Source organism: Sus scrofa, chromosome 13, assembly GCF_000003025.6.
Source record: "Sus scrofa isolate TJ Tabasco breed Duroc chromosome 13, Sscrofa11.1, whole genome shotgun sequence".
Lineage (NCBI taxonomy): Eukaryota > Metazoa > Chordata > Mammalia > Artiodactyla > Suidae > Sus > Sus scrofa.
Window position 1 is genome coordinate 171957520 of NC_010455.5, and position 21638 is coordinate 171979157.

Here is a 21638-nt window from a genome sequence, read left to right on the forward strand (position 1 = left end):
CTAGTTCATACCTCATAAGTCAGAACTACCAAATCTGCTCACTTTATTCAAACTGCAATCAATGCTAATTTTATTTTGGTTCGCAATTTCTTTTACTTTTTATTGGAAGTTCAATTATTTGCAATTACAGCTTCGATGTATTAAGATAAATGTGATATAATAACTAAATTGTAAATTATAGAAGCTCAATTTTTATTATTTTGTATATTGGAATGCATTTAAAAACAATCTTAGAAAGTACATGTAAATGTTTTTAGTTCTGATATTTATGTATTTTGCTGGACATTATTTATGCAAATATATATATTCACTGTAAACATATACATTTTAAATGATAAAACAGCAAAATTACCTAGCAAAAGTTGGAGTGATCCTAACCATTCAAGCACTGTTCTGTAGCATGAGTGCTGTAGCAATTGCTATTCTATGCTCCATTTCCAATGAAATATTTCTTAATATTTAGATTTCAACTAAATAATGAGCAATTTTATTTAATTCCAATACATTTTCTAAGATCATGCAGGATTGACCTCAGGCAACATTACAAAGCCACAGTAATCAAGAAATTTTAAATTCTAGATTTTCTGAAAAAAATTAAAATGTTATAAAGTGAGAGTAACAAAAATTTAGGGTGCTATGGTAGTAAATATTTTAGATTGCATATATATTTTTTCTACAATAAAGTATACTATTTTTGAGAAGCCACTGACCCAGAATATTTTGAATAATTTTTTTAAACATCAGTTATATTTTCCTGCATATGGAGTGAAAAATAGGTGCTGGCCTTACCATTACCTTCACGTTAATGTGAAAAATATTGTCATAATCTACATAAAATTACCAAAAATTCACTCAGATTTTTATTTTCTTTCAAGGCAGTTTTCCTTCAAGCCATCCTTAATTCAGAGAGTTTAAAAACCTATTGGAAAATCTAAATATAACATGGAGTTTATGGTTGTTATTAATTTTTACATGTAATACTCATAGATAATTAAGATATTTAATTTATTAATATTAATGCTTTCTGAATAAAGATTTTCTTTCTTTGTTGTTGTAAGGGGCATTTTAAAAATCCCTAGGTATTTTATAAGTACTCAACTTAAAGATAAACTTATTTTATTTTGAAGAAAATGCCCATTAATAATTATCTAAGAGATTATGAAAATATTCAGATTATGGAAATATTCAGTAAGATAGCTGGATATAATGTAAAGCATAAATGAAGAATGCCTATGGTTAATTAAATTGCATTTCTTAAGCAAAACAGAAAGTATGCAATCAGATATGTTTCCTACTCTATCTCCCTGCTAAGCATTTAAGACTTTGAAAAAAAATAAAGGAATAAGTTGGGTTTAGCATGATTATAGATGTGAGCCACATCACTAAGAGATAATACCATATTATTTTTCTGGAATGACAATGAGGACATTCACCTTAAGAGCCTTCCTTTGATGCAAGTGAGGAATGTGTCAAGAATAAAATAGAACCACAGGTGGTGTTTTGGTTCTCAAGTCCCTAATGCTTCAAATAGAAAGAGCAAATTAACAGATGAAATACAGAATTTGTATGACGTCTGGAAGAAACTGTTCAAATATTTAATTTGCCTGTTTAGATCTTATTAATAACAACAAAATACTTCATCACAAAAGCAAGCAGTGTAAAAATAATTACCAGTTAGTGAATCATTATCATTTGTGTGCTATTATTTTAAATCTGAGTTTTGTTTTTCAGGATGAGTAATTTTGGGGGGAGGGATTTAGTAGTGAATGTATTTGTTAAAAATGCTTTTAATCACTCTTTCCCTAGATGTTTTTGCTTTCTTGGTTGTTTTTGTTTTGTTTAATCTATCAAGCTCTTCCTTCTAGAGGAAAACTGAACTATGACAAGGATATCTTTGTTTTTCTGTTTTTTTTTTTTTTTTTTTTTTTTTTTTTTCTGCACTATATAAATTAACGTAGCTCCTGGACCTAATAAGGGCTGTAGGTTCACATACCTTTCAGAAAAGTGCTTCACAGGCACATGTTTAGTATAGTGGCTGGTGGGGACTGTCACTTTGACATTTTCAGCAAAACTGCTAAAGTGCTAAAGTCATGTTACTGTACTACTGATGCTTGGAAATTATTGAAATTTGTGTAATTATTAAGCTGATTATTTTAGTGAATAATGTTGACTTAAATATGCACAACTGAGAAGCTGAGAGTTAAGTTTTATTTGGGAAAAAATGAGAACTATAGCCTGAGAGGCAGCATTTCAGATGGCTCTGAAATACCATGCCAAAGAGGCAGGGGAATTGCCAGTGCATAGGTAATTTTGGCAAAGGGGGAGGTACATGCAACCAAGCACACATTTAACAGAAGTTAGTTGCTGGTTTCCTGAAGGTTATTATTGGTCATGAGGAGCAGTTGTCACCATGAAAGATTTTACTGATTTTCTAGATAGGAGAAGATGTAAGAATTGAGCTCATAAAATATTCTCCTGAAAATGTCTAACTGTCTGAGAGCTTTTCTGCCTGTTTTTCCAGAGCGCAGAGTGCCTCACTCCTGGTCTCCACACTGAGCTCTGCTCAGGGTGTGTTGAGGGTCAGCACCTACAGTGGCTTATGATTCAGTCTACGTAGAGTTAGATGGCAAGTGCCAAACTCCAGTACACAATGGAAGCACATGTTTTGTTTTGTTTTCTGGGAGATAGTAATGATATATAATGCAAGGTGTAAATAAAAGAAATAAAAAGGAAAATTTCAGAGAACCTTTAGACAAATAATGCCATTTCAGAAAGATATAAAATTCATATAAACTTGAAAAATCTGAATGTAAAACTTGTAATAAAATTACAGGTAACTCTTCAAAAGATTGGAAAAAAAAACCTTCATGGAAAAGCATACACTTGAGGGCTGTTTTTCATGAATGTGTAATAGGTAAGTACTTTTTTGATAAAAATTATTGAAATCAGAAGACCTTATGGCTTATTAAGATTTCTTTGGTTAACTCACACACGTTTTCTGAGACAAAGGTAAGAACTGCAAAGATTATGTTCACTGTTTCTTCAGTAAAATAATACTGAAAAAGTTATAAAAGTGCTATGCTTTTACTAAAACATTAAGTAATTGACAGACTCACTTGATTCTTATCTGGCTCATGGCAGTCTTTGGCAAGTATGTTAAACATAAGTTCTTGAATATTTAAAGAATATAATGTATATAAAGCAAACCTCTTTTCTTTTTTAATAAGAACAGGTATTATACAGTATTTCATTGTTAATTTTTTGAATAACTGCATTTTTGTTCTTCTGTAAACAAATCCCATAACAAAGATAAGGGTTCAGGAGAGTAAATTAGAGAAATGAGCTAATGGGTAAATAGCTGAACATTTGTTCTAAGATATAACCTAGACTCAGGTAACACATGTCATGTCATTGTCCTATGAAATGTGGGGAGAGTATTACCAAATCTTATTTTCTGAGAGTATGAATTTATCTTCTATATTAAATTTCTTGAGATTTCAATATAAGCAACAAATTAAAATATTTTTAAACATTCTGTGCAAACTAGGAAATCTTGAGTGAGATCTCTTATTTGACATGCATGCTTTGGGTTCTTCATCTCACAGTATTAGTACAGAGAGATAAAATGTTTGCTTTGAGTATGTCATTCTTTTCACTCTCTTTGTTCATGCATTCAATCTAATCACCATTTTAAAATTCTTTTTTATGTAAAAAGACTATTGTTCAGTTTCCTAAGATTTGCAAAATAATAATCTTTTTTTTTTCTGAAAGTTTACCCTGCCTTTGAATGGGACAGTGCCTACCTGTATGTGAGTAATATCATAATTTAAACAAAAGTTCTTTGAGAGTTGAGGGATCACCCTATTCAGTGGACACTGAAAAATTTTCCCTAAAAGAGAGTAGAACTTGAATTTGAACTTGAATATTCAACCTGCATATAGCATTTGAACTTGAATATTCTCTTCTGTTTTAAAACAATTTAGCTTTAACTAAATACTATGACACATAATTAAGTGGTTTAATGCTAATAATATTTGGAACAAAAAACATAGTTTTTAGTGGTAAGACTTTGGAGTATGAATATTTATAAATTGATATTTTGAGGTATTCTAGTTTGAGCACTGATTATTCTATTAAGCACTCCTACTCATTCAAATTTCTCACATGCTGCTTCTATTTACTAAATGTTATCCTAGCCTCAAAAGTTCTAATGAATTTTTAATTGTAAAGTGATGATATGGTTTTCTGCTAACACTCAAAGCCATCCATCATTAACTATATTTTACAAATCGATTCCCTTCAGCTCCTGATCACCTAAAGCTTACCTACTTCTTTGATAACTTATCATTTGACTTGTTTGAAATAAAACAAGAAACACATAATTCTGCTTTTGGATTTCTTCCTTATTATGGTAACTTAAGTTGCAATTTCTCATTTACATACAGTAACAGCTTAATTGGATTGTTATCTTAGTTTCTCCAGGGAAATCCTCTCTGCATAAGAAACTTGCATTTTAGGCCCACTCATGTTGATCCTGTTTATTTGCAAACATATATCTATTTATTATTCATTGAAAAACTGCCTGTACATATTTTGCATATTCTCATCTTTTAAGCTAAAGAGAATCTTGCAAGTCATTTAAATATGTTTAAGATTCTATCACTTTCCCAATTAAAAAAGTACTATTAGCCTACCTAAAAGATACCATAAGATTTGTTATGAATATAATTTTCCCACTTTTACATTTGAATAGTCTGCTTTATGAAAGAGTATAGCTTGCAGTGAAAACTACTTTGACAATCAGAGATCGAAGTATTTTTATTAATATGGTGTTTTAGATCACATGATTTTCAGCTTTTAATTTAGAACATTACTATAGGAAAAGAAAAAAGTGATTTAAGAAAAGGTAAAAGATGAGAAAAATATTAAAATGAGAATGGTTTCAGGACATTGAAAGAGGCATTAAGTAGAGATTCCAAAATTTAATAAATTGTTCTGCATCTTGGAATTTAGATGACTTGACTTTTTAATGTGAATTTCAGTGTCTCTTTAGAAATAATTGCAATTAAAACTAATAAATTCTTTTATAATCATTAGCCATAAAAATGTACTGAATTTCAAATATATAACTAAATCAGACACAGAATTTTCCTATTTTTTATGGCTATTTATTAATCTTTTACTTTTGTTAGCCATGACCCTTATTCAGGTACTGCACTAGGGACAAGATGTACTCCATAGAGCAATAACTCTGAAAATAGGTGCACACAACACTAGACAAGAAAAAACAAGCCTCACTCTCCTATTTTATGTACACTTTCAATTCTGTTTCAAAACTAATCTGGTAGACATCTGAACCACCGTTTTCCAATAAAAGCTTCCTTATGAGTTGAGACCATGGCCCAGTTCTGAATAATCATTGACAATCTCCAGTACAACGCTGGACTTCTGATTAGATGGCTTCTGAGTCTCCATAATTTCTCCCCCATATGCTTGTCAAGGTATTGGAAATTCTTACAATTCAATAACCATTTCTCTGTGTTAGGGCTTTGTCTCCTGTTAGAAAGCATATTTAGCTACATTTGTCATTAGCCTTGGTGCCAATTCCTATGATTTGAGTTATGATTCCCAAGCATGTGTCTGTTCCACTATCATTTCAAAGAATAATGTAGAAAACCTTAAATCAGTAGAAAATAGTATAATCTAGTATTTTATAAAGGCACAAGTTAGAGGGAGAAGGATACATTTAATTTTAACTATCAGGTCTCTTATTTATGTGTAATTTACTCACCTACCTAACAACCAGTGACTCATCTGTAAATCTAGGAGTGCTACACTTTGCAGGAGATTGTGGAACTTAAATGAATCAGTATAACCATCTTGGCGTCTCTCCTAAAGTAGTAGTCTCTGATTATTGATGCTGAAGGAAAAGTTTAGGCCACACACAGTTGAACAGCAGATGTGTATGGAAGTAGAGAGAGGTATGAACATAGGCAAAGAAAGAGCCAAACCTGACAAGTATAACAGGCAAGATAAGTTGTACTGATAACATCATTTCTATTTCTTATTTCATTGCCCTGCAAATGAAAATATATCTTCCATTCTCTGTTATTCTTTTTTTTTTTTTTTTTTTTTTTGTCTTTTTTGTTGTTGTTGTTGCTACTTCTTCGGCCGCTCCCGCGGCATATGGAGGTTCCCAGGCTAGGGGTTGAATCGGAGCTGTAGCCACCGGCCTACGCCAGAGCCACAGCAACGCGGGATCCGAGCCGTGTCTGCAACCTACACCACAGCTCAGGGCAACGCCGGATCGTTAACCCACTGAGCAAGGGCAGGGACCGAACCCGCAACCTCATGGTTCCTAGTCGGATTCGTTAACCACTGCGCCACGACGGGAACTCCCCATTCTCTGTTATTCTTGAGCAATGTGTCTGTTCTTTCCTTATGCAAGTAATAAAAGTAATACTGCCTAAACTTTTAAATGTTATTAATTCCCAAGTATCCGTTCTCAAAGAAAATGAAGACTGCCTGTCACATGAACAAATTACTTTACCAATATAAAGTAAATATCCCCAAATGTATAAAAAACAAATTTGCCGAAGGGGAAGGTGATAAACAACTTAATGTATTCTGCGTTGCAATATTCATAGTATACAAGAAAGGAAGCTTTTTTTTTTTTTTTTTGTCTTTTTAGGGCTGCACCTGTGGCATAGGGAGGTTCCCAGCCTAGGGGTCAAATCAGAGTTGCAGCTGCCATCCTACACCACAGCCACAGTAATGCCAGATCCAAGCTGCATCTGTGACCTACACCACAGCTCAGGGCAACATTGGATCTTTAACCCACTGAGCAAAGCCAGGGATCAGACCTGCATCTTCATGGATACTAGTCAGATTCTTTTCCACTGAGCCACAGTGGGAACTCCAGTGAAGCTATTTTTAAATAAGCACAGTTATTTTTTGTTTAGACTCATCAACCCATTATTTGAAGTCTTTGGACTTCAGTAAATTTAATGTCTCAAAGAGTAGTTTAAAAGTGGTAATGCTATAAAATACTTATGAGTATATAATGCATACTTAATAAAATAGTTAATATTAACTGAGTGCTTACTCCATACCACTCAAATTTTAAATGCTTATCTGGATTAGCTCATTAAATCCCCTGCCAATCCTATGAAGCACTTTTAATAATCATACTGAGTTTTCAGACTATTATGGCATAAGCAGATAAAATCACAAAGACAGGAAAGGGTGAACAAAGGATTTAAACTTGGGTAGTTTAATTTCAGAACTTGTATTCCTAAGGATGACATTATACCTTTTGTCACTCAGAGAAGATATAAGTACTTTTCATTATTATCAGTAATATTTATTTTATCACAATGTTATTTTATCTAAATGAAAGGAGTTTTTTTAACATTACTAATATACATCAGTTTTAAAGGCAAGATAACAAGGCATGCTTATTTGAGTTTACTGCATGACATCTGACCTAGGACAAAATTCAGCATACAAAAAGATGTGCTATTTTTCATGTAGGTTTAAGTATGTAAACACATGATGAATTTTTGTGGTAATATTCAAACAAAATGAAGTTGTGCCTTCAAATTAGAGCATTCATATATAGTTGAATGCCTGAAGCACTGTTGTTAAAATCTCATATCTGTTCTTAGTCAAATGTGAACAAATAGATTCTTCTAAATCTCATGAATGAATAGATTCTCTGAATTTTTCATTGAATGCGATTGTCCATTGAACTAGCAGGTTCTCTACTCATGCATGGATCTGTTGTTTACAAGGAAGATCTCCATTGTTCTAATAAACCAATTCCAAGTGGCTTCTGCCTATTACTCTTGCAAAAATAATGACTTTCATGTCTCAAACATAATAGAGATATTTTTAGTCATTGCTTTATTTAACCACTGGAAACACAAATAATGTACCGTGCTTTGCTTGACTAAGCTTTTCTCCTCATTTAGAGTCACTCTATTAATTTCCCTAGCCTCTCTCTGCCTCTGTTGCCAGCTCATCCTCCTCTACCTACTTTGATATATTTCATTTAATGAAAGCCAGGCTCTTGGCTATTTTTGCTGTTCAGAGTCTCTCTCCCTGGGAAGGAGTTCATTCATGTTTAGTTTCAGAAGTTTTTGAATGGTCTATACATTTCCACTTGGATTTCTTAAAAATACTGAAAAATCATGACAAACCAGTTTCCTTATCTTTTCTTTCGATTATTTCAAAAGCAGAGCCTAAGACCGGAATTTGAAAGCAAGTAGTTTATTGGGAGGTGGCTTCAAGGCAGCAGAGTGAAGAACTAGAGGGAATTAAATGGAGAACAAAAGACATTGAAGCATATGCTATTGGACTGGTCCTGCCTGGGCACTCAAAACTCAGTTCCCCTCGTGACTCTCTTAGAGACTGTGTAGAACATATAGTCCCTGTGGAGTCTGAGGTCTTGAAAAAGGGATAGAAAAAGATTTCTGAAATGAAGTTATAATTCCATCTTTTAAAAAACTGAAAAACTAAATGATAGAGGAAAGGTTAAGACTGGTTGTTGGTTTTTCATCAGGTGGTTTGAAAAAGGATGACACTACTTCTTTGGAGGCAGATTTCTACTTGTGACGCTGTGGAGGCTAAAGCTCCTTCCAATCTTGAAAATACAGCTTTTATCAGTCCATCTCTCTAAACTTTGGATCATAATGGGCTTGCCACAGTGACTGTGACAAGTGACCATCATCTTCTCTTGTGTACAAACAAAATATTCATAGTAGCTTGATCAGGGAAAAATGAAAAATTGTTGAGCATTAGAGTATGATCTCATGTTATCATGTAATAATGTGCTCATTATTTTATTATGAGAGGGATATATTGTTTTTGTATCTCTTTTGTAAACCCATTAATAAATTAAAAATGAAACATTTTATCTATTTTGATGCAGATGTTTCTTAAAACCACTTTTTGATTCACTGGTTTCCTAAAAAAAATGCATTCAAGAAATAAGTAAGTAAACATCACCTTCTCATGGTTCTTATTGATGCACATTTTTCTTTTTTCTTTTTTTATTTTCTGCTTTTTAGGGCTGCACATGTGGCATATGGAAGTTCCCAAGCTAGAGGTTGAATCAGAGCTACAGCTGCTGACCTACACCTCAGCCACAGCAACGGGGCATCCGAACTGCGTATGCAGCCTACCCCACAGCTTATGGCACCACCAGATCCTTAACCACTGAGTAAGGCCAGGGATCGAACCCATGTCCTCATAGATCCTAGTTGGGTTTGTTACCTCTAAGCCATAATGGGAACCCCAGATGTACATTTTTAAATCTCAAAATAAGCAGTGCAAAAAAGTCAAATACTTTATTAAAATGAAGTAGAGCAAATGTAGTGGTTCTTCATGTCTCACTTAACATGTCAATAATTTAAAATAAAAGAGGATAAATCATTTTGACTTAGTGGACAGAATTCATTTTCTTCGGCATCAAAAAACTATAGAAATGGATTATTAAGCTTCATATTCACAGCTTTCTCTTAACCAATATGCACATTTTATATGATGCTACACATACTCCTAATGAAATTAAAACAAACAAAAGTAATTCATACAATTCGTCTTCTCTGCTATTACGTATAATAGTAGTAATAACAATAAGAAGAAAAAGATTCTGATGAGTTTTAGGTTCTTAATAAAAAAAGTAGTGAGTGTGTATTCAAGCAAAGCAGAAAGGCTAAGTGGGAATGTTTTCCAGGATGGAAATGAGTTTCTTAATGCAATATTTATCATGTAAGACATTTTTAGATGTGAGTGTAATCATTAACAAAACTTATCCAAAGAACTACCAAGCATTTGTGTGTATTATTAGAATTAATACATAATGTTGTATAAAGCAAATAATTAGATCATTACTGGTCACACATTTAAACCCTGTTGGGTTTTCATTCTAACTTCTTCTCCTTGAAAGAGTGAATTTGGTCACACAAGATCACAATTACACCTGTGGATATACATCCAAAAGAACCAAAGTAGGACCTTGAAGAGGTATCTGCACTCCTGTGTTTATTTCAGTACTATTCAAATCAGCCAAGATATGGAAACAACCCAAATGCCCAACAAGAGATAAATGGATAAAAACAGCATTATGTGTGTGTATATAGCATCAAAAAAAAAAAAAAAAAGAGAGAAAGAAATTCTGCCATTTGTTACAACATAAATGACCCTGAAGGACATTATACCAAATGAAATAAGCCAGTCACATAAGCACAAATATTATATGATTCTACTTATACAAGAGATCTAAAGTAAGCTTATAAGAAGCTGAAAATATGATAATGGTTGCCAGGCACTAGGTGGTGGGGAAATAGAAGTTGTTACTTTTGAGTACGAAGTCTCAGTTATACTAGAGATTTTCTGTACAACGTGGAGTCTATTGTTTTTTTTTTTATAATTTTTTTATTTTCCCACTGTACAGCAAGGGGGTCAGGTTATCCTTACATGTATACATTACAATTACATTTTTTCCCCCACCCTTTGTTCTGTTGCAACATGAGTATCTAGACATAGTTCTCAATGCTATTCAGCAGGATCTCCTTGTAAATCTATTCTAAGTTGTGTCTGATAAGCCCAAGCTCCCGATCCCTCCCACTCCCTCCCCCTCCCATCAGGCAGCCACAAGTCTCTTCTCCAAGTCCATGATTTTCTTTTCTGAGGAGATGTTCATTTGTGCTGGATATTAGATTCCAGTTATAAGTGATATCATATGGTATTTGTCTTTGTCTTTCTGGCTCATTTCACTCAGGATGAGATTCTCTAGTTCCATCCATGTTGCTGCAAATGGCATTATGTCATCCTTTTTTATGGCTGAGTAGTATTCCATTGTGTATATATACCACTTCTTCCGAATCCAATCATCTGTCGATGGACATTTGGGTTGTTTCCATGTCCTGGCTATTGTGAATAGTGCTGCAATGAACATGCGGGTGCACGTGTCTCTTTTAAGTAGAGTTTTGTCCGGATAGATGCCCAAGAGTGGGATTGCGGGGTCATATGGAAGTTCTATGTATAGATTTCTCAGGTATCTCCAAACTGTTCTCCATAGTGGCTATACCAGTTTACATTCCCACCAGCAGTGCTGGAGGGTTCCCTTTTGTCCACAGCCCCTCCAGCACTTGTTATTGGTGTCTATTGTTAACAAGACAATATTGTCCACTTAAAAACATGTGTGTAGGTTGCATCATATTTGCAAAATTTTAGGTAATTTTTTTTTAAATTATTATTGTATGGAATACTTCAGACCATCTAGGTCAGCTTCATTCAGCAAACTTTCTGTGATGATAGAAATATTCTATAACTGTACTGCCCAATATGGTAGCCATTTAATTTTAAATTTTACATTTAATTTAATTAGTTTATATTAACTATCCACCTGTGCTAGAGGATACTGTATTGAATAGCACAGATCTATATCCTTTCGATCAATGTACACTAGATTAGATCACCAATAAATGCCTCTGTTAATATTTGTAAATTATGTAGTTTATGTGAATAAGCAATAAGTACTTATAAAGTGAACTAATTAAAGGGTGTAATTTGAAATACATCTATTTTGAGACACTATAAATTCATGATTTTTTAGAAAATAGAAATATTAAGACACTAACAAATAAATACTTGCTGAAAGAGATGATTTAACATATTTTATAAAGGGTAAGAAAGTATTAGTAATTTATAGAAATTGCATTTTTGTAGTCTTCAAGCTTGATTGTTAGCTGGCAGATCTCACATCTACTAAAATATTTTCTATAAATCATTTTTAGAAAATAGATTTATTAAAGATAACTGTTACTTTGACAGCTCTATGCCAAATTTTAAATGAGAAAGTCAAAAGTATATGATGATAATTAACAACACTTTACTGAATATTTTAAAGTTGCTAATATAGTAGATGTTGAATGTTTTGCATCCAAGGGAAGAAAATGTAACTGTGTGAGGTGATGGATGTTAAAGAAACTTACTGTGATAATCACTTGGCAATATATACTTATGTCAGATATTTATGTTGTACACTTTAAACTTATATGATGCAATATAGCCATAAACCTGGAAAAAAAGTAATAGGTATTAGAAAAAAATTGTTTAATATTTTAAATTCAATCTATTAGCATTAGATATTGCAGTAAATGAAATTCATCTGTTAATAATCTCTATTTGAAAGTTTGAGATCACTATTATTTGAGAAATTTGTATGACATGATTTCCTTCCTTCCTTCCTTTTTTCTTTCTTTTCTTTTTAGAGCTGCACCTGTGGTTATGGAAGTTCCCAGGCTAGGGGGTGAATTTGAGCTGCAACTATGGCCTACGCCACAGCAACATGGGTCCAAGCTGTACCTGAGACCTATGCCAAAGTCTGAGGCAACACCGGATACTTAACCCACTGCTCAAGGCCAGGGATTGAACCCACATCATCATGGATACTAGTTGGGTTGGTTTCCACTGAGACGCAACAGGAAATCCACAGACCTTCCTTGTTTTAGTCATTTCATTCACATTACGATAGTCTGATAAGATCCTTGGTTGTCATTGTGATTAGTAATTTGAAGCCCATGTTATTAGATTTTTAGGTTCATAGGCAGTTGAAATGTTATATGCTCTCCTGAAGAAATTGTTCTAACCAGGGGGCCATAGCATCTGTAAATCTATATCTGTATTTCATTTCTGCTTAAAATAAGATTCATCTTATTATATAATCTTATAACAAATGATTAAGTCAAAGGACATTAAATATACATAACAACATACTGATGCATGAAATTGTGTGTTAAAAATGTTTTAGGAACATCTGAAATGATAAAATAAAAGGAAGTGTCATTTTGAGGAGAGTCCATTTTGCAAATTCAAATAAAGTTAAAAATAATTGCACGTAGTATAGTAGATGATGCACAGTATACATAGTAGATGATGCATCCAATCTCTTTACTTCCTTAGATCTTCAATTATTTATAACGTAACTGTAGAAATAAATCCTGACAGGATGCAGTGTCCAGTGCCCATCTGTGTCTGGGACTTATAAATGTGTCTACTTATTTTTTACTTTTGAAATTCTTGTATTTCCTTTTATCCAGTTTAATACATATATTTTATAGTTTTTTAAATCTATTTTCAGAATAATTGTTACTGATATTTTGCAGTTCCATCTGACAAAGGGAACTTTGTAGTGAGAATATAAATTTGCTTTTGTTTTCACAGCAAGTGAGGGTTCTGAGTGATTTCTCCACTGACATTGAGGTGACAATGTCAAAGGAAATGTGATTTCTTGGAAATTCTAGTGGACTGGAAGTAATTCTAACATCACAATAAACAAGATATGTGAGATTTAGTAAGCTATTAAATTTTTGTGAGTTACCAATAAAATGGAGATAATTGTCACTATGCCTATCTTACAGGATTCTTATAAAGACCATAAAGATGAGTGCAGAAAATTTTTTCTATCTTGTAAAGTAGGATGAAACTATAAGGAAAGACACAGATATAAAAAAAGCCCACTTCGCTGAGACTCAATTTACTCATTTAAAGTGTTAAAGGGGAGTTCCGTCGTGGCGCAGTGGTTAACGAATCCGGCTGGGAACCATGAGATTGTGGGTTCGATCCCTGCCCTTACTCAGTGGGTTAAGGATCTGGCATTGCCCTGAGCTATGGTGTAGGTTGCAGACGCGGTGCGGATCCCGCGTTGCTGTGACTCTGGCGTAGGCCGGTGACTACAGCTCCGATTAGACCCCTAGCCTGGGAACCTCCATATGCCGCGGGAGCAGCCCAAAAAAAGCCAAAAATAAATAAAGTGTTAAAGATATCATTAATATTTAACATTTATCGATTATTATCTTAAAATAATATTGTTAATCATTTAAACTTTTTGTCACAATTAAACTCATTTAATCAAACTATTAAATTGTTTAATATTAATAAATATTATCAAAGAAATAAATATCACACTAATTACTATTAATACATCAATACTAATAAATAATTACCTATCAATAAATTATTTATACTAGTCACTATTAAAAATCAAAGAATAAAATATTAGGTTTATTGTTATTCTTGTAAATGCAAAATGGGTAAAAGTACTAATATATTCATTGTTGATCTAAACCAAACAATTTAACCTTTAAAATACAAATAATACTTCTTTATTGAACAGACACAGATAGCTAAAATAAATTTAAGGATCATTCTAAGACAAAATAAAATGGACTCCCTTATTTTACAGATATTAAAAATCTGAATTTCATTCAGTGTTACCTATATAAACTGTATATAATGAAACAATACTTTTAAAATATATCATTGAAGTTTAATAGTGGTTTTAGCTTTCTTGAACGTTTTTTTCCTTTTTTTATTTTCCCCTTATGGCTGCACTCGAGGCATATGGAAGTTCCCAGGCCAGGGCTTGAATCTGAGCCATAGCTATGCTGCAGCTGAAGCAAGGCCAGATCCACTGCACTGGGCTGTGGATCAAATCCATGAATCCACCCAAGCCACTGCAATCGAATTCGTAACCAATTGCACTAAGGCAGGAACTCCAGCCTTCTTTAATGTATTTTAAGGTTTCAATTTTGTTTCTATTGATGCATTTTTTTAATCACAATTTGATGATTTAAATTCTGTTTTTGAATATCATAGACTCTAATTTTTAGAATTAAATCATTGGGGATCAGTTTTAGGGAGTTTTAGCTTTTGATTCACATAGGCACAAAAACTCCCTTGATGCTGATCATGTACTCAGTAGTTTGCTCCCCCTCAGTAAAGCCAGATATGAGAAGATTAAGGAACAGACAAGCAATCAATCCAATATTTTGGGCAAAGTTGGAGTTAGTGGAAAAATTCTGTGGTAAGATATTCTGAGAAATAAAATTAAAATAGACACTAGTATATGTTTTCAAGTCCCTATAAGTTAATACATATTACAAAATGTACTTATGACTAAATCATATTATATGTTTCCATATATCATGTATCAAATGAAAATTTGCATTCACAGTTGTTTTTGTCAGTCTTGCTTTTTTCCACAAATAGTATTTAAAGCACAATATGTCTTTTTTTTTTCCTTGACTCTACTTAAATTACCTTTCTTCTCCCAAGTAGCAATGTTAATACTTTATAAAGTGTTATTATGTTATTAATATTCCTTTCTGGGGAATCTTGATGGCTTTATCCCCTAAGGTTCTCAATCACTTCTGTTAATTTCCTGCACTTCCAACTTGAGGAAATAAATTGCCACATAGTCTTCTGTGTATAATTCTACAATTTTGGGTTTATTACATTGTAGACTCAAAAACAGCATCTCTATCTTCAAACTATTAATTGTGTCAGTCTTGGAAAGGATAATATTCTGGTATAGAACAAACATGAGATTTCAACTTTTTCTTTGAGGCAATGTGCTTTAGCGTACAACTAAAGGCTGAAAGGTGAAAGATTAACATTTTGAACTAAATATAATGGTAAAATATATTATTATTTTAAAGAAATTTTAATAGTCATTTTTTCCAATAGCCATTTTAATTTGTTTCATCCCAGAAAACCTCACTTCCCAAAGCTATTCTATATGTTTTCAAGATTAACCTAATTTATCTTGACCAAGACTCTAGGGAGGTTGTATATGGACTGAGGTAATTTAGCGGGGATTAATGAGCTGAGACAGAAATATTGATAACCAAGAAAAATTTAAAAAGAGGGGTCACTATAATCTAACAAAACATAATATATGTAAACAAAATGAATCTTTTCTCATTGTATTTTTCCATCTTTATATTTATTCCTACATATATATCTCTTTCTAAAACAAGTTTCTTATATTACTCTGATTTCTAAAACCATACATGATTAAATACTTTCCATGTATCTACACATTCTTATACTACATGATTTTAAAAGGTGATGATATCATTACTTTTAAAGTAATATAAAATTAAAATAAATTAATTAAAATGAAATGTTATAAAAATTCAACTCAAATTTCCTATTGCTAGAAGAGAAAGGAATGCTCCTCAACTCTGCCAAGAAGCTGCAGAAAAATTCAAAGACCAAGAACAAAATATGCCCTGTGAGAAAGTTTCCATCAGGTAGCAGATGTAAATCCTACAGTAAGTTCATTCAACATGTCCAGAAATTTAAAACAGAAGTATTAGATATTTGAATGTTGAAGAACTGATAAGAGGAGTGAAAAGTCTTAGGGATATATGTCAAGGAGTGTAGTTTTTGCTTCAAAAATTTGCATGAATTCAATTCTGCAAGATTTGTAAGTTTACAAAATTGTATGACCAATTTATATTCCCACCAGCAGTATATGAGGACTCCTAATTATGGTATGAATTTGCATTTGTCTGAAGACTAAAAATGTAAAGCATCTTTTCATATGCTTGTAGTCTAACCATATATCTATTTTTCACAAAACGACTTCTTACTTTGTCACTGACTAGAACAAGCAGTTCAAGGACTATCAGCTGGTCTGTGGACCACATTTTAAATAGAAGTGTTCTAGGAGATAAGTAATCCTAAATACTAGGCTCTCTTCTCTTTTTTCTCTCAGTTTTTGACACTGTCATTTTTCACTGCTTTGTACTTTCTCTGATACCATCAAAGTTTTTTTCAATAGTTTGCCAAGTTTTTCCAATTCTTAGTGGAAGTGTTAGTCCAATTTATATAGACCTCCTTTAACAGAAACAGAACATACAATTCACTTTTCAAGAGTGTCAGGATTTTTGTTATTTCAGAATCAATTATCTAGCCTAAAAATTTCTACTTAACTTGCATGGCTTGGCAGGGAAGAAAAATGTCTTCAAAATATTTTATTAATCTCCAAATTATAGAATTCTGTATCTAATATCACCTCTTTTATTCATACAGTAAAATAATGTTTTCCCATCATTTTAAAAAATGTATAACTTTATTTCTTAGAGTTAAATCAAATTTTAATTTATTAAGATATTTTTAAATATTAGAAATTTCACTGCTTTTAGACTAACTCCAATAACTAGAAAAATCAATCAGGTAAGGAAGTTATAAATAAGAACAAAACCAATATGAAATGTTGGTTATTGATTGGACGAGACTTTTCTCAGGTAAAGTAGCTGTGATAACAAACCGTATACTGTGCTAAACATAAAATATCAGTCTAAACCAGTATTGATACTAATTTTTATTCCAGAATAGTACAGACTTGGTCTCATACTATAACCATAGAAGATTATTGAACAAAATGTGGATTACTTATCCAGAATGAACATGTAAATTTTTCATAAGACATTTGAATGACTTCTAGCTATCTTCAAGTATCAAAAAGACTGTCAGAGTGACCAAATGCCATTTTTAACTGTAGTAAATTGAGTAATAGGCAATTTTACAAAGTATTGGATTAATTATAACTATTTCATATTTAAATATTTTTAGCATTTCATAAACTAATGAAATACTAGCCTAATTGACATAATTATTTTGAACAAGAGTAGTAATTAACTGTTTACTACCTTTGTTACAGAAATTCTCATTTGTGCAAAGTATGAGAATTATTCAATTTAATGTTTTTGTCTTGTTTATAAATTATGTTGTAATGTTTTCTATACATTCAAAACTGGGTTAAAATTTATTTTCTAAATTGAAAATAATCTATCATATAGGAAGTTCAGTTTGAATCATTATTATAGCTATGATTGCAAAATTTAAAATGTTCTAGGATAAAGTCCACAGAACATATTATTTAGCATAATATTTTTACCTATTATCTCTTTAGCACAAGATGCTTTATAAATTTTATCATTTACTTTATTAGTATAATACTTTGTTACAGTACTTTATAAAAGTATCACGTTATTAGCAGATTTCAACCATTATAAAAATAATTTACCCTATAATGAATATATATATATTTTTAAACATTTTCATAGTGGGCAATAATTCATAAAATATTAATTTGTTTTAAAAATCACTTAAATATACTGGTGTTCTTCAAGCCTCTACTTTCTTTTGCTTTGAACCATCCAATTTATGAGACCTTCTGTTAGCCTTTAAAAATGTGCTCTTGATACTCAGTTCACCACAGAGTTCCAATTTGTGATAAACAGAGAAAGAACTCTAGGAGTCCATTTCAATGACAGATAGAAACATGTTCTTTTTCTTTCACTGAATGTCACTTTAAGAATATAATAGCGAGAATGTAGTTTTTACAATGTCCCTGGGTTCTTAAAAATTCTGTGTTCAGCTAAATCTATCGAAAATCAGAAGCCTTTAGGTAGCTGATTTCTCTAACTTTACGCAAATTCACCACGTAAATTTTGTATGTAACATGTCTTCAGCATCAATTGCTAACTTTCTAAAATGTGCATGTGTTTTTAGATTAACTACAGTTAACCTCTTTTAAGATACCTATTTTCTTATTTTTATTTCCATAATATTTTATTGAAATAAAGTCTATAGTTATAGATAGCCCATTAACATATCCAAAATAATTAAGAAACAGATTTATATAGACTACATTCCTCAAGAACCACATGTCGAAATAATGTTTGCCAAGAATATATTTTAAATAATCTTCATAACCTTCTCTGATTCATGACGTTAATTGAACCTCTCTTCTCCAGTTTGGGCCAGTTTGCAATCACTTTGGATTTAAAGCAATCTTCTATAATCAAGCACTTTGTAGCATCAGACCTAAAGCATCCTTGTGAATAAAATGCCTATGAACAACAGTTTTGGGGATTACATTTGGTCAATATGCAATCTTTGTAAGCACTTTGAGCAAGGTTCTTCCTCAGCAGTGAACTGGTGAGGTGAATAATTCAAGTAAGAATTGACATTGCTGGAGGCCAAATTGCTGAAATATTTCTCCGTTAGAATTATAAGAACATGAGAGATTTTTGGAGAGAGAATAAAGGTCATTTGGCCCATCAAGGCATATCCTTTTTAGTACTCCATTTCCCCAAGGATGGCATTTAATTGTTTCTTGAATGACATGCCTGCTTTTTGCCTCAACAACTTTGCCTTCAGGCTCTTCTAAGTATTTATTATTCTCTACATGAAAAGGTACTTTCTGAAATATGTGCTGAATTTATTTTTTTAATTTTCATTTATGTCTTCCTGTCCTCTAATCTGTGTTGAAATGGAAATGATAATTTGGGTTGACATTATCTGTGGCAGTTAAAACCTAATATGCTTCAAATCAGACAGCTCCAACCCTGTCCTTAATATTATATATCCAGATTTATGGTCCTAACAACCAGCACTGCATAACAAACAGTGGTAGGGTTCTAGTTAGAGCATTTAATATTTCTAAAATTTATAATCCCTCAAATATATATTTCTTCTCTGCAAAATACAGACTGACACTGAAAATGACTAAAAAGTAGATGAATTCATTGGTGTGTATTCTCTGTCACTTGCCTATATGTATTCATTTATATATGGATACTTACACATATACATATTTGTGTATACATGTGTACATGATACATATGTATATATACATAATTGGATATATAATTGTATATATGTGTGTGTGTATATATATCCTGATTTTCTCCTAGAAGGTGAATAATGAGAAAAGCCACTAGAAATTTAGTGCTGTTATCTCAACAGACATTTTATTCTGTATATTTTTTGTCTTAGATCAAATAATGATTTTATTGCCTTTGACTAAATATTCATGATATAAATTATAATAATTAAAACTCCTGCAATTTTAGAAATATACATGTAAAATGCATTATATTTTGAAGTAAATTGAATGTAAATTATTGTAATAAATAACTATTTTATGGGCAGAAATAATTAAGTCTGAAAACTCACATTCAGTGTTTTTGTAAACATTAACATTCTTTTTTCTGTAAATATTAGAAAGAGAAAATCGTAGCTTACCCAATTTATATCTCCTTTTTAACATTAACCAAGTTTTAGAAAATTAACCATTCTCTTGAAATAATACTACTTGGCACATTGGTTAGGCCAAGCATTACAATGATGGTTTTATCTGGAGTGAGCAGCAATCCAGGTTAAGCTAGTTAATTAAACCAGTCATCTCCTGATATTACACTGGCTGCAGTGGTTGGGTTCAGTTGATCCAATAAGATCAAGTTTCAGGATTTTATTCTGGCTTATGGAAAATAATTATTTTATATTTCCTTTAGGTATAAAGGAGGAAGCATGTAGCTTGTAACTGTTGACAGCATATTATAAATGAAGAAACCAGAGTTCCCTTCATGACTCAGTGGTTAATGGACCTGACTAGGATCCATGAGGATGTGTATTCGATACCTGGCCTTGCTCAGTGAGTGTAGAATCCGTCCTTGCCATGAGCTGTGGTGTAGGTCCCAGATGTGGCTTGGATGCTGCATTGCTAGGGAGCAGCTATAGCTCTGATTCAACCCCTGGCCTGGGAACCTCCATATGCCACAGGTGCAGCCCTAAAAAGCAAAAAATAAATAAATAAAAAATAAATGAAGAAACCCAGGACACAGATCATGCAAATGTGAGTGAGATAGAGACCCTCTCAAATTGGGAACCAGAGCCCTGAAGCTCAATCTAAATGTTCATTTTTCAGTTACATACGAAGTAAAACTTTATATTGTTTAAAGAAGTTTAATTGGGGTTGTTTCAGCTTCAAAGGAAAGCATTTAAGCTTATAATTTAAATTTTATTTTTAAATAATAAATAATCCCTCTTTTGCCTCTCTGGTTTTTACGTAATTTTTATGTACTTCATCTCTCTCCGTGTCAAGATATCATTAGATGCCATCATTCTATATCATGAACTCTTTTCAAGATTAAGATAAAATCATTAGGAATAAGATACTAAACTGACAACAATCTATAGGTAGGCAAAACACACACATACATGCACACAAATCATGCACTAACAAAAAGAGAGTTGAACTAAGGATGCAATGAACATGGTCTACTGGCTATGCCTAATAGCACATTGCCCTCAACAAAAGCTAGTAGAAATATCCAATCTAATATTAAGTATTTTTTACAATTATACAGCATATTCAATATCAGCCTAGTTACCCCAAATAAACTTGTCCGTGGGATTAAGCATTCTTTTAGACTATACTAAAACAGAATGTCAGTTTAGACTTCTCACTTATGTGTTACCTTTAAAAAAGGACATAGGTGAAGAAAATTTTTCTCTTTTTATTATCAAGGTTCTTGTCATTAGTTTTTATTGTCACAAGAGGAGGAGAAACTTTTCTATGATCATAAGAGATACTTTAATCACAAAGGAAGAGGAGAGTTATAAAAAGGTTTTTTTTTTTTCTTTTATCACAAGAGCAGCAGGACTCTCCCTTTATCATGAGCAAAGTGAATTTCTTTTCCCATATCTCCTTTTGAAACAACTTTTGGAATAAGAAGGTCATAAAGTTTAGGAAGGAACACTAAGATTCTGAGAATATTTAGAATTTCTAAGCCTGTTTTCTAAAATGGAAAAGTGGCTTACATCTCTAAGTTTGCTTTTGTCAACCAAAAAAATCTACCTAAGGACTTAATCCCAATAGTTAACTCATTAAAATAATTAAAAAGATGGTGATTCCTAATTCATTTATCCACTCCTATATTTCTTTAGTTTAGCAGAGTACTCTAACGGACTGGAAATAGAGCGTTATA

At 32.2% G+C, this 21638-nt stretch overlaps 1 long non-coding RNA gene across 1 annotated transcript in view; it reads left to right on the top strand.

The window, feature by feature from the left end:
- Nucleotides 1-21638, top strand: part of LOC110256457 — a 377287-nt gene that overhangs the window by 342138 nt on the left and 13511 nt on the right. Inside the window, exon 4 of the long non-coding RNA XR_002337969.1 lies at nucleotides 2834-2914. This is a non-coding gene — a long non-coding RNA (uncharacterized LOC110256457). The remainder of the gene's footprint in view (nucleotides 1-2833; nucleotides 2915-21638) is intronic.